At 37.5% G+C, this 18078-nt stretch overlaps 1 protein-coding gene across 1 annotated transcript in view; it reads right to left on the bottom strand.

Moving 5' to 3' along the window:
* asic2 (acid-sensing (proton-gated) ion channel 2) overlaps positions 1-18078 on the bottom strand; it is a 328789-nt gene that overhangs the window by 282249 nt on the left and 28462 nt on the right. The gene's annotated exons all lie outside the window — the stretch shown is intronic.

Raw genomic sequence — 18078 nt, 5'->3', positions numbered from 1 at the left:
ATAAGTGTTCTGAGGAGTAGGTGCCTTTAATGTGCCACAGGTTTAAAAAAAGACATCTATTGACTTCGAAACAGACATTTTAAAAAAGGAAAAAAAACATTTGGAATTGATCAAGGGTGGATTGGTGATAATATTGTGAATCTGTAGAGGGCTTTTCTTATTTTCTTTCTTTTTTCTTAGGTTTTATGTTTAAGTAAACTGGAAGGAAATGGGAGTTATACTGTACATAATCTACAAAAGTGAACCAATTCCAGGAGAAAACATGGCCATAAAAGCTTAATCAATACCTCCAAATGAGAGATTACTGTCCTGCGCCCCAGTGGTTGAAAAGCATGTCCCCTACCTTTTGGCTGGTGTTTGCGAGCAGTCATGGGAAATTGGTAAGAGGGCAAAGTCAACAGTAGATGGGGAATGGGGGTTGGAGCAGGGGGGTCAACACACATTCTTATAGGTTCATATTAGAGGGTGGCAGTAAACCGTCATTAGTCGCATTAGGACTTTGTGCCTTGTGTTTGCTTGCATTGGTTTTACCATTAAGCTGATTATGCATAAGGCTTTGGAGACATGTTTATTAATGCCAATAACGCTGTTTGGATTAGGAAGGAATCCAAATCATCTGCTCCTTTCTGCTCTGTTTGCTATTCTGGGACAGACACAGGCCGAGAATAATCTCTCTTTCTCTCTCTCTCATGGATCTGAGTGAAGAGTGAGGTATTCCACACAAATATAACACTCATAAGGTCACAGCTATTGATGTAGATAGCAGCACAAAACTATGTCTGCAAGATATCAGTAAAATCTGCTATGTGCAATAGCTAAACTGAACTATTATAAACTATTAAATATAAACTATTAAACTAAGCTATTATTAAAAAATTATGCCATGACAATGTGACTCTTAAACAACGAGGTTTCTAACAAGATTAATATAGTTTTTTTGCTAACAAATGGTTAAATGAGACTACAGCTGTCACGGCTGTGAGACTGATTCGTGTTGCCCTGGTGATCAGTACTCTCCTCCTCACTCTGCTCCCTCTTGCCTCTCTCCCCTCTCTGCTGATCTCCAATCAGTCTCATTCTGTTCACCTGCTGCCTCCCCTTAAATGTCCCGTTCACCTGTCCCTCTCTGCCAGATCGTCTTTCATACCCTCTGAGTGACAAGTCTGTCTCTGGTCCTGAAAGAATCTACATTTAAGCTGTAGTTCGAGTTCCCAGTGTGGTTATTCTGTTTAGAGATTTCTTGTTATCTTTCGAGTGTCTAAGTTTTGTTTGCTACTTTGTTATCTCCCTGCCTGGTGACAGCGTCCCAGAGGACGCCGGTTTCATTCAGGTTTCTACGAGCGATTTTGTGCTCTTCACAAGTTAGTTACTAACCTAATGAATTACTCATTTTTTGAAGCAAGTCTTGTTAACCTTTTGTCAGGGTCTGAGTTTTTGCCTTCTCCCCTGTATTTTTGTTTCTACTTGCCTTTCAGTTGTACTTTGTTCGGGTTTTTTTCCTGTTTGCCCTCCTGGTTTCTGCCAGCCGCCTTTCGTTATTTCTACCCTCCGCCCTCCCAGTCTCCAGCCATTCAGTCCTCCGGTCCTTCCTGGGCTCCACTGCAGTTCCGTTACCACTCTGCCCACAGTAAGGTCTCCACTCCTGCCTATGATCCCTGTACTTTTTATGATCATTTATATCTGCCTCTTTTTCTCCCCTCAGAGTTCCCTACTGCTCCCCAGCCACCTCTGCCTCCCTCTCCGGTCCCGAGTTGCCACCCCGGTCACCCTCATTCATTATCTTTATAATAAAACTGTTCTGCTTTTCCAAACCCTCAGTGTTCTGCTCCTTTCTGGGTCCAACACAAATAACTTTATAAACTGTGTTAAGAGCTGTTGTTGGGAACATCAAATGTCATCAAGCCAGGCAGAGAGTGACTTATCTAGTCAGCATTTGTCTTTCCAGCCTTCTTGGGTATAAAACTCGTGATTCCTAAATGTATCGGTTCACTACAAGAACAAGAAGACTTTTGTAAAAGAGGTAAGTGTGGTAAATCAAACTACAAGTCAGAAGTTTATTGGCTGTGATGTTTAAGTTATGTGACCGTGGTGTAGTGGGTTTATAATATAACTATAGCTTTTTACTTGTAGCGACTGTATTTATGCTTCAGAAATCATAAAGTGGTGTTAACTTGTGCAGATTTGGCTAAACAAAACATAGACCTCTATTTGTTACAGAGTTTTAATTACCACAAAAATCCAAATTTCAATGGACAAATCCTATTCCCTGGTTAGGTAGTAAATAAATAAAATTAAATGTAAACCAAAAAAAAGGAGCGTCTGTAGCCGTGTCTCCACTGAATATTATAGCACACATCCTTCTGTACTAGCAATGTCCTTTCTCACAATTTAAATAATTGTCATTGTTCTGTTACTTCCCATAGTTTTATTTCTAGTGTACAAATGAAAATCAAAGAAATTGTTGGGGTTTTTTTTCAATAAAAATCAATAACTCTAAATGCCAAAAACTACACAGACCAGTGGTTGAGCTCAAACTTTACTGTTCTTTTCCATTGTTTCCTGTTACATTTCCAGCCTGGCAAGGCAAGTCATTACCCCTTTTTCCAGTGTCCTCAAAAATCTTTTGTGTTCCAATCATGACACACTTGTACAATTGCAGATTTTTCTCCTTTAGAAAAAGCAGGGAAAAACCAGATTTTTATGCGATTGTCTTACTATTACTTAATTTTTTATTATAATATAATGGTTTTAATCTGAAAAGAATTCATATAATTTAAACTCATATATTTTGTCCAGTCTTGTTTGAATGGCTACCAACTGAGAAACAAAATTCAAAAACAGTACAACCAACGCTTCTGTACAATAGGATCCATTTCACTCTCCTTTTTTAATTAGTAAACATGGATGAATGGACAGATACAGTGGATGGCCAGTGACTGCATTTCATAGCTACAATCATACTTTTGCACCATATTTCCAAGGGGTGTTTATCTTTTCCCTGATTCAGATCAGATACTGTCATACAGTTCATTTTGGATTTAATAAATACTCCACATTGAGCTTTTAATTCTACACTCTGAAGGTCAGACAGTGCCATAACCAATTTCCAACTTCAACTGTTGACAAATTGTGTATTTAGATAAAATATTTCTCATATTTATAGTGAATTTCCTAGTAATGAGATTCATACATACCTAAAAATAATCCAGACAATCTGTTAAAGGAAAGCTTGTGGTAAAGCTTACATGGTGGGATCATTTGAGGATGACATTTCAATCTATTTTAGCTCAGACATTCTACTCTAACATTAAGCAAAGAACCAGGGATAAGCTGCAAACAAACTGAATTGAAGTCTTTTTCTCAATTGTGTAAACTGTTTGCTTCACCTGGGAACCCACACAAATGATACATATGTTTTCCCTGCAAACTGTGAACATTTGGCAAAAGTTGAAAAGGTCAGAAGAGACAGGGTGTTGCACCAGCACCAGTACTTTCCAATTACCTGTAAACATGTATTTAGCAAATCACATATTGTTTCTCTTTTTTTCTCCATAAATCAATTTCATGTGAGATACCCGCAGGCATTAAAATTACTTCTATATCTTCTGCTTACAAAGAAAGCTTCCACACCCACCATTACGCCTAACAATCAGGTTTGCTTGCTACACTAATATGCCATCCCAATTTAGGAGACTGAGCCCTGTTTACCTGCTTTACTACTGCTTTTACAGCTGCTCCGCAGCTCAGCAGATTATTGCAGAGACTGGTTGAGTAGTTTTAGAGATTCTCTGGAATAAATTAAAATGTTTAGACAAGTGGACGATTTCTTTTACGATACAAAATGAAAAAGATCCCCATAGGGCTGCAACTAAGATTAGTTAACAGGTGTTTCATTTACATGAAACGAACATACAACCCTTACAATGGGGAAGCTGGGGAAGTATTTCTGTTGTGAAATAGCTTAAAAGAAAAATTAGTTATCAAAATACGTTAATATTTGTACCAAACGTACATGGCAAGTTTTGTAATATTTCAGTGTCTCGTAAAAATGGTAAAATAATCTGTATCAGTACTCTGTTTTTTCAAAGGATTGACATTAGCAATAACAAAGCCAAATCTTATTTTACTGAACTCTACCTGCTAGTTTTTCTGAAAAAAAAGCTGCACTGAAAAGCTGCTGTGAAGGAAAGCATCAGTGCAGCTTTTTTCTGCTGAGAAGAGTAGAAATTAGAATATATTGATATAATAACGTTTGCACAAACTACAAGGACTGAATTCAGACACTCATGTTGGCAAAATGTCAATAAATAGATCTGCTAAACTCTGACTATTTAGCCCATAATTAGCAAATGGCAGTGTACATTCACATTCAGCTATCGTTGTGTCATTTTTAAAGGCTGCACTTGCTGATGAAATGAAAAATGTCTCTTGCAAACGTTTTTGGCAGTTACTAATGAACGTTATATTACTAAGCAACTTGTTGAACTGATATTTGCGGTTGGTGTGTGCACAGAGCCAAACTAAGATCGTTCGAGAGACAAAAAAAGGTGCCTTGTCATTTTGAACGAGGTGTTAAAGAAGAAATTCATGTCAGACTAGAAGGACTCTCTCTCAACAGTGGCAATGTGGTACTTTCAACACGTCCCAGGTGCCTCTATAGTCGTTTATAGCCTAAAGCCACACACATGAAAAGAGGGGGAAAGACAACAACTCTCAGGTGACCATGAAAGGTACAATGACTTAATGACTCCACAGAGATTATAGGCCTGCCTCTCTGAGCCAGTTGGCCAGAAATGAAGAAGCCTTTCAGATGAGAACTGAAAAGTTTTCTCAAACTAAAAGCAAGTCCAGTTGCCACTGAACAGTGCTTCTGAGATAACCATGACCTGGATGACAGAGAATATTCACAGACAACAGAAAATAGTCTTTCCACAGCTTCAGAAAGTGATAGAGCATAGAGGCTCTAGAGGATCCCACCGTATCAGTTACAGGACTCACATTCTCCTAGTTATTCTTTCATTCATATCATATCATATGCAGCTCTACAGCTGTTATTTCAATGTGTCAGATATATTCTTATTTTTAAAAAAGTTAAATCTGTATCTAGACCCAAAATAAAAAATAAAAACCTCGATCATTCAACCCCTAGTTGTGTTTAGGTGTCCACAGCACAAAGATTATGATCTGGTTTGATAAAGAAAAAAGTTGTTTACTCAGGACCGAACTGTTGAAATGGAACAAAGTAATACATATCTTACCAAGCAAGAGAATCAAAACAAAAAGACGAAACCTTTTAATTACTGTACATGCAGTAAATGTATCCATGTTTCCACTCTTGCAGAAGTAGCTTATAGGTGTATTGAAAAGTGGAACAATCACTGTTTATTGTGTCTCAGTTTAACTTGTGCCACCATCAAGTTTGTTTTCCACTCAGGCAGACAGTCTAAATGATGCCGTTCCCATGTAACCACATACAATTAATAGCTTCTTTAAATACATGAAATCTAGGAGTGACTTCTGTTTAGTTCCCATGTGTTTAATAGCAAGCGTCAAGCAACAAGACTCTCCTAGACTCTCTTACAAAAAAGATTTTACCTTGACAGTTTAGATGATTAGGAACCTTTTAGGAGACAGGGTGACTGAACATGTATAAAAAATTTAAGTAATCTTATCACGACGCACAGTAGAGGGACAGAGACACAATCTTTAGGAAATCTTACGTCCATCACATCATCTGACGAGGTCAACATAAACACAGAGTTATGACTAGTGTTTACCAAGAAGCTGTTGATGCATCCACAGACAGTAGGATTCAGTCCTGTGGACAGGGGACAAGAAAGGAGAATAGCAGGTTGGATTTTAAAACCGTGCTTCAGAGTTGCGGTGACCTAATGGCATAGTGTCAGTAGGGTATTGTGAACATACTGCACAGAAAAAAGTAAACACTTTGAACCTATGACTACATCTGTATTTAAATATATACTCTCATATTCTAAGTTGGCACAGTCACTGATCCCTCCTTCTACTTATTAGTCTTAGAGCACCTATACTGGAGAAACTAATATAAATAATTAATGTAAATAATGACTGGTTTGTGTGTGTTTGTCTGTGTCTGTGTGCGTGTGCATGTAAAACAAATTCCATCGTTCTGCGTAGGCTTTCTTAAGAGTTTTGAGATCAGACAAGTTCCTCAAAACACCAAACTGAGAAAACCACTTTTGGGTGGATCACAGTTGGTGCATGGTGGAGTAAAGACAACAAAACATTGGAAATGTATTCTCCACCACATTGGTTCCTTTTTTTGTTTGGTCTTTAGAGGCTGGAAAATGTAATGCCTCTTGTTTCCCCCTCATAGGACTGACCCCAAACTACAAAAACAGCCTCAGGCCAAAAGTAAACATTCTACGTACGAAGGGATGTCCAATTTCCTTTGGGTATTGAGTAGAGATTTACCAGCTGATTGAGAGGAAAAAAATCTGCAGATTAATCGATATTCCTCCCTCACTTTTCCACACTAGATTCTTCTCCTTACTTCTCACACAGACATGCTCACTGTAGAAGCTGACTGCTCATCTCCTCCTGTCCTCATTAGTAGGCAAGGCCTCCATTCTTGTTTGCACACTCCACTGTTCTGACTAAATGAGAAAATTAATGAGCCGAGGTGAGCTAGAGGGAACACCACAACCTTCATTGTCTCCCCGACTCACCCGCGACTCCTTGGTCCACCCCCGTTTTACTCCCTAGCTGCACCATCTCCTCTTCCTGTGTCCCTTGTTTTTGTTTACTTTCACATCATTGCGGTTGGTGATACCTGTCCTGACTCTGCATCTAGGTCTTCAGTAAACAAAGAACATGCCTTGACCCCTGTCTACTCCACCATTCTCTCGCTCGGAGGAACTCTAAACTCAATAAAGACGTGGGAAAAGGAATAACGCTGATCGAGTGGCAGATCTCCTGTTTGCTTCACAAGTGCTTTTAGTGGAACAGAAGAGGCCTACAGGCAAAAAGTAAAATTTCTGAAATGCCAACTGGGTAAAGAGGGCTAATTTCCATAAATTCTCACCCACTGCAGATTGTGACAGTGTTTACACATTTTATGAATAAAAGAGACTAAAGATAAGTAGCCACCTGCTGGGCAGAGAAGATTAATAATAGATGTCTCATTTATGGGGCTTGTGAAAATGCACAGACGCATGCGCAAAGACACAAACAATGGAGCAAACATTTGTAAGTGACCTCAAGGGATGAGGGTGAATGAGTGATTGAATCAAGTCCTATTTGTACTTCCTGAGATGAACTAGATACTACATTTATTACCTGCCTAAAGAGAAAAACACTCTGCAATACAAAGGAATACAAAGGGCATGTTGCTGCAGCAGGGGGGCAGGAAGTTCAGCTTTCATTTGACTGATCTCATGCAAAAATAAACACTTAAAAATACCTTTTAACCAATGTTTCCTTGATCTCAGATAGAACAAGAGAAATGTGAACTTGCCATTCTTGCTGTGGCCATTGATTTTTGTCGACTGAAATAGCCTTTGCTGGAAGATTTGTAGTTGACAGATAACCATTCATTTTGTGAATTAGTTCAGAGCTCTATCTACTTTTTTTCCCCTACCTTACTCTAATGAAATCTTCCAAATGGTGTTAAATTAGTTTTTCATGGGTACATTCATGACATCAAACGAATAAATTACTGTGTAATGAAAAGTCGTTGGAATAAGGATCAGGTCGGCATAAAGTGAGCTTCCTCTTAAGGTCATGTCTTTATAACATAATTCAGATAGATGGTTATTATTGAAAAATAATTAGCTACTTAGACGAACATCCTAAAATTGTATTTAAAGTTTAATATATTTTTAGGCTTACTTCTAACTTGAACACATGATTCAGTGGCCGCACAAATCATCCGACATCTTCTCCCTTTTGTGCATTGCAGCAATTTTAGCAAAAGTAACTGCTTTTCAACATTGTTTGGCTCCAACTTGGACATGAGCCACTCAGTTTCAGTCAACAATGGATTGTAATACCTCACGACATTGGCAAAGGAATCTCAGCACACCTGGTGGAGATCTTAGAGAGTTGCATTTTGTCCAACTGTGATACTACAACAATAACATTTCCTGTAGGCCAAAAAACACTCCTACATTTTCTATAAAAACACCTCCCAAACTCATTACCTTTTCTATTATGCCATTGACCAATAATGTTACAAAACCAGGCTAGTGTTTTAAACTGAGCTTGCAGGGTGGGTGTCAGTAATGCACGTGTTTCAAACAACCCTTAAGCAATTTTAACAAAAAAAACTTTTGTTTTCCTTTGGCTTTACACCAGGCAAGAAGAATTCCCAGTTGCTGCGCTATGACTTCACAATCACTGTGTAATCAAATGGTCAATTATGCACAAAGAAACAACAGACGAAGACATTTTACAGTAGTCTCACAATCCAAATAAAGCTTTAATTCCCTCCCGCTATTCTCTGTAGAAAACTGTTTTTCTAGACTTTAAGGTCTTTGAACCCTCCGCTGCTCTGTTGCTCTGTGGTTATCCCTATATGAGGTTGTGTAAATCAGACTGAAAAGCCAGAAGCATCACCATTAGAAAGCTCCTGTGGTATTGTTTTTTTGTTTTTTTTTTGTTAGTTCTAATAACTTCACGGGTCTGGTGGGAGGCATTGCACCGACACCAGTGAGCACACCCAGGGTTTTTAATCAGCTTTTAAAATAAATAAACCATGACTGCATCGCTTGCTCTGTCTTTCCATACAACACAAATGGCCTACAGGAATGAGATGAACTGAGATATTAGCTGAGGTAAGATCCTAATAAATTTTAAATGCAGAGAGAAGATAGCAAAAGGGGGATGGGGGTGGGCGGGCCGATATTTATCACATTAGAGATGGAAGAAGAAAACAAACTCCTTGCAATAGAGAAGCAGTGGGGCAGAACACAGTGCCAAAGCAAATTGAAGCTACATGAAATCGACCATTTGGCATACACATGATGATTTCCTTTGCTGTATAGCCATAACTTGGTAAGAGTTAAGAGAATCTATATTCTACTTCTCCAATAAAACATGGCCCCAAGGAAGGAACTTGAGGATGCTCAGAGTGTGTAAATAATAGATGCAGTATAGGGACTTAGAGACTGACACAGAGAGTGAATGTGTCAAGAAGTGAAAGGAGTACAAAAAATGAAAAGGTGGTTTGATCAATCAACAGCCCGAAAATACAGTCTCTGGTCTGGGGATTGTTTCGTACCCATTTTTGAAGCTTCTTCTATTTGGGAAAAAAAAAACAAAAAAAAGCAACATGTTTATCTAAAACCCTCACGAGGCAACATCACTCGAAACAACAGAAGGTTGAAATTATTGGAAAACACCCTCAAGACTGGATCAAAGCTAATTCAAACTCCAAAGTCTTCAAAATCTCACCCGAGGAAAAAGACGTCAAGCAATTCTTCTTTTGTTCAAACAAATGGTTCCATTTCTCCTATGAATTATTATTGAGACCCTAAATGGATTCCAACAAAGTAATTGTGAGAGAGAGAAAAAGATACAGTTGAAAGGAAAAAAAAGTTTTACGGTCAAAGGGTCAGAACTCATACTGCCAGGTTATATTCTGTTTTGAAAGTAAATCGCGTATTGTGTTATTCCTCAATTTAAAGGGATTGTATTTGATCTCATGTTACCTAGGACATAATTAGTTAATTACGAGTCACAGCTAATTGTATACTGTATGTCAGACCAACAAGTCTTTTTTAACTGTGCTCCTAGTTTTAATAGGTAAAATCTGGAGACAAAGTTTAACAAGACCAGAGTGTTTACATGATCTGATTAGGTTGAGGTCTGCCAGGTTGTCTACACCTGCAACAATCAGTTGCTAAATTCACAGTCACAAAATAAATCGGTAACAATTTTTTCTGCACATCAATGTTTTTCTGTTTCTGTCATTTTCCATGCAAACATAACAAAAATGCACAATGTAAGATTTTCCTTTTTCCTTTGTTATGTATTTTATGTGTGTCAAAAATTGAAGGCTGACATAGACATTCTGAATCAATTTAAAATCTCTTTGAAAATTTGAAGAATTTTTACTTCCACACACTGTCTAGCTCAGGCTGCAATATTTATTCATTTACAAAGTTTAAATTTCTTAAGAGAGCTATGAATTAATAAATATTGCAGTCCAAGCAAGAGAGCGTGCAGGAGGTTTTTTTCATGTCAGAGTTGTTTTTCCCTCTACTGCACTTGTCGCGCACTTAGGTGTATAGAGACCTGACTCATTTAGGCATTTTTATTCAGGATTTCTATACAGCAATTTGGTCTTAGACAAAACAATAGCAGGTGCAAACTTTGGCATTTACTAAATCAAAAAATCAAACTATATCCAGCTCTAATAAGATTTAGATTCAAGATTTTGACTTAAAAAAAAAAGAAAACCAAACCCCACCAATCCCTATTTGCAACTTTGCTGTGATTGAGCTTTTTTAATGCCAGTGCCATACTAATTTACAACAGCTGGATATGAGCTTCTGTTAACCACTTTTTGCCCTTTTCTTGCTTACATATTTTAAGACTTCAAAGAATAAGTAACTTGCAGCCAGATGTCATCTTGTGTGTACTCACACGCATACAGTACAACTCTGTCAAAATCATGGCTGTGGCTGTGAGAGACAAGAATTCTCAGGAAATGTGGCTATTTCACTTTTGTATCTATCCCAATTAGTGCTTGAATTTTTCTGCAATTTCCCTCATTAATATTCTTCTCCTTCCTTCCCTAGCTGTATTAGCAATCGCTGGCCAGTTGATTATTAACAATGTGAGTGTCTGTGACTGTGAGTGTGATCCGATCTTTCCTGTGAAAGAGAGGTAGCTCCTCTGCGACACGTCCTTGAATAAATAATAATATTAAATAGAGTGATGCATTCAATTTATAATTTGTGTGACCCCCACAGCTGATTAGCAAATATAGTTTTGCTATCAAACTTTAGGAGGCACCATCACTTACAATATATTGTCTGAAAGTTACAACACACGTCCTTGTCCTCTCTACTGTCGACTAATATATTTACAATCTCTTCAAATATTATTTGTAAATTGATTAATCATTTAAATTCCTGAACTGAAGGAAAATACGTTTTAGTGTGGATGCATGGTGGGGAAATCACATTAGTGGGTGTTGGGGTGATACCCAGGAAATGCCGCTGAAGGATGTCCAGTGGCTGCACACTGTAGGACTGGATCAATTCTCAGAGTAGAGAAGATAAAAGAGGAGGATGAGATGGGGAAGCCGACCAGTCTACCACTGTATCCTTCATTCTATCAATACCATTTTTCACCTGCCATGATCTTGCCCCGAGTGATGCCCTATCTTGTCCAGAACCCGTTACTCATTCAGACATTTTCATACTGGCAGTCAAACCTGGCTGCAGCATCTGCTTCTTAACCTCGACACAAATCACTTTAGAGAGTCTGACTGATGGATGGTTTCCGGAAAGCAGCGGAGAGCAGGTTCTCCCAAAACTCAACACTTCACTGGCAATTAATCATAATCAGCATTAATATGAAGAAGCATAAGTGTTGAAAAAAATGTAAATCTGTCACAGAGTAAAGACTATTTCAGTATGTAGTCAACCTAAAGCCTGATAACACATCTTCATTACTTTCTGCCCACTCTCTCTGCACTTCTGCAATCTACCAAATGACCTTCATCTGATTAAGAGCATGTTTTATCTACTGAAAAACAGTCATCTCCATGAGAATGTTGGATATATGCTCATTCCACTGTGTTCCAGCTCTCAGTAGTCATCTCATTTAAGCACAATGCATAGTTAATGTTAAAAAGCTAAAATTCAGAAGTAATGAGAGACAAGGACTGGCAGACAGACAGATTCCCAGCTATTCGAAAGTCTATTCATACATTTTATCTATTATATTAAAGTGAAAGGAGACACAGAAAACCAGTAATGATAAAATGGGCGAGGAGAATATGTGTCATGGAAGCTATGATGAGAAATTGGGAGGAGAAATCTGCTTCTGAGATTGACAAGTTCGACATGGTAAATGTAAGGTCAAAAACCTTTAAAATTTAAATGCAACATTGCAAAGGTAAAAAACATTAGCTTTAGCAATTCAATGCTAAGACTCTAAAGCACATACCCTAATCCTCAATTTAATAACGTTCCTGCACTTGCATGATCATTAAAAATAGGGATTGCTAGAAATTTGAGTTCTTCACTGTCACACTGCCGTGGATTACTAAGACACTCGAACAGAGCGTAGCCATTGTTATCCTGGGCCTTTCCTGAATGTCTCAAATTGTCTGCTGTGCAATCCACATGTTTTTCCTTTGTTAAGGACATAATTGTGTTGAGGCTTTTGATTGGTTTGCTTGATGTAGCAGAAAAAAACACTGTTAGATGTCTGTTTTACACAAGTGTCCATAACATTAAAGGGAAGACTGTTTTCATTGTCATACAGGCAAAAAATGACAGAAAATCAATAGGCACAATAACATTCATTACCTGACATTCATATCCCATTTTGGCCTTTAACAATATTTAATAATACAAAGAACCACTCAATGTGGCGTCCACCCAGTGAACTGCAGAAAACTGAGAGACAGAGTGCTCGATTAAAAATGTTATGTTTTTGTCAAAATGGGCTCCTGGCTAATAATAATCAAAAAGCACTTGCAGCACAATCTAATGTTACACTAGGCTCACTTGTAGTTTTAAAATGTAAAACAGTTAAAGACAATCCACAGCAGAAAACCAAAAATATTATTAAGAAATGTTAGTTTTTACAGCAGGCAGGAAGCAGAAACGGAAACTGCAATCACTTGCAATGCAACTCCACCTTTAAATGTGATCCAATCTGTTCAGCACACATTTACAGTCATGATCAAATGTTAGTACCCCCTTTTTTTAATAAATGTTATTTCGCATTTTGACATTAGGAAAACACAGCCTCAGACGAACAACAAAATATAACTTTTTTCATCGTGCCATTATTTATTTAACAAAATTGAAGCCAAAGAGAAAAAAAAAACCTGGGCAAAAAAGGTATCATCTTTCTGCTTCCACTAGATTTAGGAGAGGAAGTTGCAGCCAGGTGCTGCTGATCATTAGCCATGGATTCATTGACCATCAGCAGGTGTGCAGACGTCTATAACAGCAGAGGTTTGGGCAGATTGCTGGCCTTCATTAGGTGTGTGCTAACACAATGCCAGGAGGCAAATACATAAGCAATGGTCTTAAAGAAGCAGTTGCTGCTGCGCATCAATCTGGAAAGGTTTATACAGTAAAACCATTTCCAAACAAACAATCTGGAGTTGAATGTTCTACCGTGATAAAGATTACATCACAAAGGAGAAAGCTTTCAAGACAGCTGTCGATCTTCCCCACATCTCAGCACATTCATCCCAAGGTCAAACTGTCCAATGCTCAGGGAAAAACAATAAACCCAAGAGCTACATCTCAGAACCTACAGGTCTCAATGAGCGTGTGACGTGTTAAGTCAATTACAGCACAATTAGAAGAAGAGTGAACAAGTACGGACAGATAAGAGCAAAGTGGAGTAGTTTGGCCTTAATGCCCAGAGTGATGTTTGGTGAAAACCAAGCCAAACCAGCAAAGACCCCTCATACACTGTCAAGCATGACGGTTGTTTTGGAACCAGGACCTGTGCATCTTGGAGTCATTGAGTCGACCAAGAATTCCTCTCTATCAGAGCATTCTAGAGGCTAATATGAGGCTGTCTGTTTGACAGCTAATGCTTGGTCCAAATTGGGTAATGCAATTTTTCCTTTTTTGCTTTAATTTTGTTGAATAATAGCACAGTGAATTGAGGTGAGACTGTATTTGCCTAATACTAAGACCTGTTATGATCAGATGATTTTTGTTAGTTTTTACACAAAAAACAGTGCCCCTCATTTATTTTCTAACAATTTCTGCATTCCATGTATTTTTCCTTAATATATTGTGTCGCAAGCGTGAAGTTATTTTCCATTCAACGTTTAATCGTCATCTGACCGCAAATTAATCTTGTTACTGCAATAATTGTTTTATTTTCTTCTTTTCTGACCTCCAATAGGTACTACCTTCAAACTTGTTTTTTTCTTTTCAGAAAGCGCCTACAGTAGAAGGCCATTCTCATCTGATTGCATGATGAGCTGCCGCCTCAGTAAATAACAGAGATTGAAAACAGAAAGTGAATCAAAAAGAGAACCATTTTAATAATGTTGAGTATATTGTTAATACAAAATGTGTCTGATAGCTTCACGTGTATTTCTTTCCAAGTTTAAGACACCAGGAAAAAATTACCTAAAACGTAAATGTAATCATTTCGTTTCATTTTATGACATTCTCCATCTGTGTGTTACATAGATCCTACGAAGAAGCAGACACATTCTGTAATATGTGATTGGAGAATTTTTAGAGAAGTTTTATTCAGCCTTTATTACATCGCTTCAGTAACTTTTAAAGGTTTGCCAAGAGTGTAAACAAAAGCTATTGTGATATTTTACATTCACATTCATTCTATTTTAAACAGTTTTTTTATATTGTTGAGGATTTATTCTTCAATTTGAATGTGCAAAGAAACTTTTAGCAGTTTGCCATCTATTTTTTTCACTGTTTTCAAAATTACAGAAATGTTCGGGATGTTACGGATTTTGTTTCAGGGCCTTATACAACTAGTGTAAAGCCTTATCTGATGCCCAAAATCATTTTCCAAACTACTACTGACAGAACAAAAATAAAAAGACAGGATAAAGAAAATATGGTGCTTTGGTTGAGGTTAAGTAGCTGATTAACCTGATTACAGCTGTAGATGAAAACACAAAAGACTCCAGTTATTGCAATTCAAAATAAATAAATTAAAAAAAAAATTTTATGTGGGACTAATCATGTTTTATAGCAAAAGTTTGAACACATCCTCAGTTGTCTGTAATAGGCTACACTGGTAAATAGGGCCCCAGACCAAACCATTACAGATGCACAGCTCACACATTGTCCATTCCTCACTCTGTTTCTCTCCGTGTGATGTTTTTCCTGGCTGTCTCCGGCCTCCAGCCAACCAGAGCTGAGAGTGATTGGATCAGACATCAGCGTGCCTGCTTCTCACAGCACAAACGCAGGAAAACACAATGAGGCACAAGGCAGAGTCCATACTGAACGAGCCACACGTATAATGCACGCATATGTATACACACACACGTATACACACACAGACACACACGTATATACACGCACGCACGCACACACACACACACACACAAAGTGAGAGCCTAAAAGTCCAGTGGAACTTTAGCTGCTTAGCATGGCCCCTGGGTAAATCAGCAATTCAGACTTATATGGAAGTATCACCCAATTTAAAAATTTTTATTCTGGTTATGTACACAAAGTCAGAGTAGTTAGTGATGTGAACATCAAAGAAAAAAACAAAAACCTCATAGGTGCTGCTTTATCACTGAATAGACTTTTTATATCATTTCAGAATTCACTAACAGTGATATTAGAAGAAAAGAATTACTGATTCAGTATCTGTACTTTTCATTTTTCTGTGTCATAATGACGGGAAATAACCTCTTTGTGCATGTAAGATGTACATAAGAATAACATTCAGAGGGTTATTCTGAGTCAGATCAATAGATCATTTGCTTCACACTGAGTTTTTGTGTAGGGGGAAATGGCAAAAAATAAGTACAGCATTGTTGGTAACTTAGCATAACATCGTGCACATGCTACAGTATGAGAGATGTTTTGTAATCAGTCCTTTTCTGTTAAATTTATATGCAATATTATATATATATATATATATATATATATATATATATATATATATATATATATATATATATATATATATATATATTATAAATACAAACTTACTATTTTCATTTATCATATGTAAATATGTTCTATTTATGTAACACAATCTAATATTGTAATGGGTTAAAAATGTAAAATTTCCAGCTTAATGCTTTGTTTTAAAAATAAAAACACTTTCATTTGTTAATAATTTAAACCAAGGATGTAACACTGGATTTCTGCACACAGAGGCTCCAATAGTTAAATTTACCTGACTAGCATCACTAAGTTCCTGCTTCTGTGTTGCCTTCCTTTCTGCTGCTGTGCAATCAGCTTGTGAGTCCTTCCCTCCCATCTTGTTGAACACAGACAGCAGGACGGGGCCATGCCAGATGAGATAACAATACTTAAGATTAGGTAAGGACATTTCTACTAAATACTGTCTTTGTTCTGGCCAGTAAGTCCTCATATAGCCTGTTTGTCCATACTGCTCCTTCTACCCATAGCAGTGTTTGGAGATATCATTCCTTTGGTGGCAGAAGTCATTTCAACTAAATATTTTGGTTATTTTCAACTCCAACATACTGTAAATATACAATTAAAGGTACTTAAACATATAACTTATTATGTCAAAGTGGATTTTGTGTTAAGTTACCTTTTTACCACTGTTTAGCATCCCCTCTTTTTTTACTGCCTGTAAACAGCTGGAAAGTGAGGAGACCAGTTTCTGGAGTGTTAGTATAGAGGAATATTTTTTCTGATGCAGGATTGTAGCTGCTCAACAGTCCTGGGCCTTTGTTGCCATTTTTTTTTTTTTGTTGTTGTTGTTGTTGTTTTATGAAAATGTTTTCTATTGATGAAGGGTCTGGACTGCAGGCAGGCCAGTTATGGCTTGGCATTGTTTAGGTTTTGAGCAAATGTTGCTCTAAAACCTCTATGTACTTTTCAGAATTGATGGTGCCTTTGCAGATGTGTAAGCTGCCCACGCCATAGGCACCAACGCAGCCCCCACACCATCAGAGATGCAGGCGTTTGAACTGTCCACTGATAACAAGCTTGATGGTCCCTTTCCTCTTTAGTCCACAGGACACAGTGTCCATGGTTTCTAAATTTTTTCAGATTATGATTGTGATCACAAAACAGTTTCCATTTTGCCTCAGACCATTTAAAATGAGCTTTGGCACAGAGAATGCAGTTTCTCGCAGATTGGTGAACCTCTGCCCACCTATACATTGGAAAGGCCCTGCCTCCCTGCTATGCTTCTTTCATACCCAGTCACGTTAGTGACCTGTTAGCAATTAACCTGATTGGTTGGCAAATGTTTCTCCTTTTGTTTTTCCAGCCTTTTGTTTCTCCTCTTAGAGCTTTTTTGAAATGTGTGGCTGCCATCAAATTCAAAATGAGCTAATATTTTATTCGAAATGATGAAACTGAAATGAAAAATTTAAAATTTTCAACATCTGATATGTTGTTTATGTTCTGTTGTGAATAAAATGTGGGTTGATGAGATTTTGCATTCTGTTTTTATTTACGTTTAAGACATAGTCCCAACTTTAGTTGTAATTTTAGGTTGTAGAGAAGTACAGGATTTAGGATTCAACAGTAAGAAATTTTAATAGCGGCTGTGACCTTTACATTAGAATAAGATATATTTGATTTTTTTTTCTTTTAAACTTTTCAGAGGTTCTGCTTAGTTTTATTCCTCTTTAAGTAATTAATATTGCTGCAACATCTTCTCATCACACCTCTCCTGACATGTCAATTTGTACAACATGTGGGATCACAGCCAGATTAGAAGGTCACAGATTAGAAGGTCATAAAAATAAATGCAATGGATGCAGTTGCTAAGGAAACATAAACTTTAACATGTCAAAAAAGGACCAGCCAGTAAAAGTTTTTATCAAGATTTAGATGTGAGACAAATAGAGTGGGTGAGAAAAATGGAGAATAAGTCAATCATTTCCATCTGGATCTGAGTTGGAATGTTTTCATCATTCCTTACACCAAATCTTATCTGACATTTTCAATCAATACATTTTCACACACCTGCATTCAGCAGTGATAAGCACTGTTGACAGAGTAGTGCATTGGAAAACAAGAACATTTCTGTTTTATTAAACTTGTTCGGCAGGTACACAAGCTTTCAGGCAATTTATCATGCCATCTCTGCTTTTGTTTTTACCAAGGGGTGGAAGAAAACCTTTCAGGAAATTAAGTCTTCTTTGTGCTGCATTGTGTTAATGAATAAGACATTTTGTAAGTTACA

Source organism: Channa argus, chromosome 15, assembly GCF_033026475.1.
Source record: "Channa argus isolate prfri chromosome 15, Channa argus male v1.0, whole genome shotgun sequence".
Lineage (NCBI taxonomy): Eukaryota > Metazoa > Chordata > Actinopteri > Anabantiformes > Channidae > Channa > Channa argus.
This window is presented reverse-complemented; position numbering and strand designations above follow the sequence as displayed.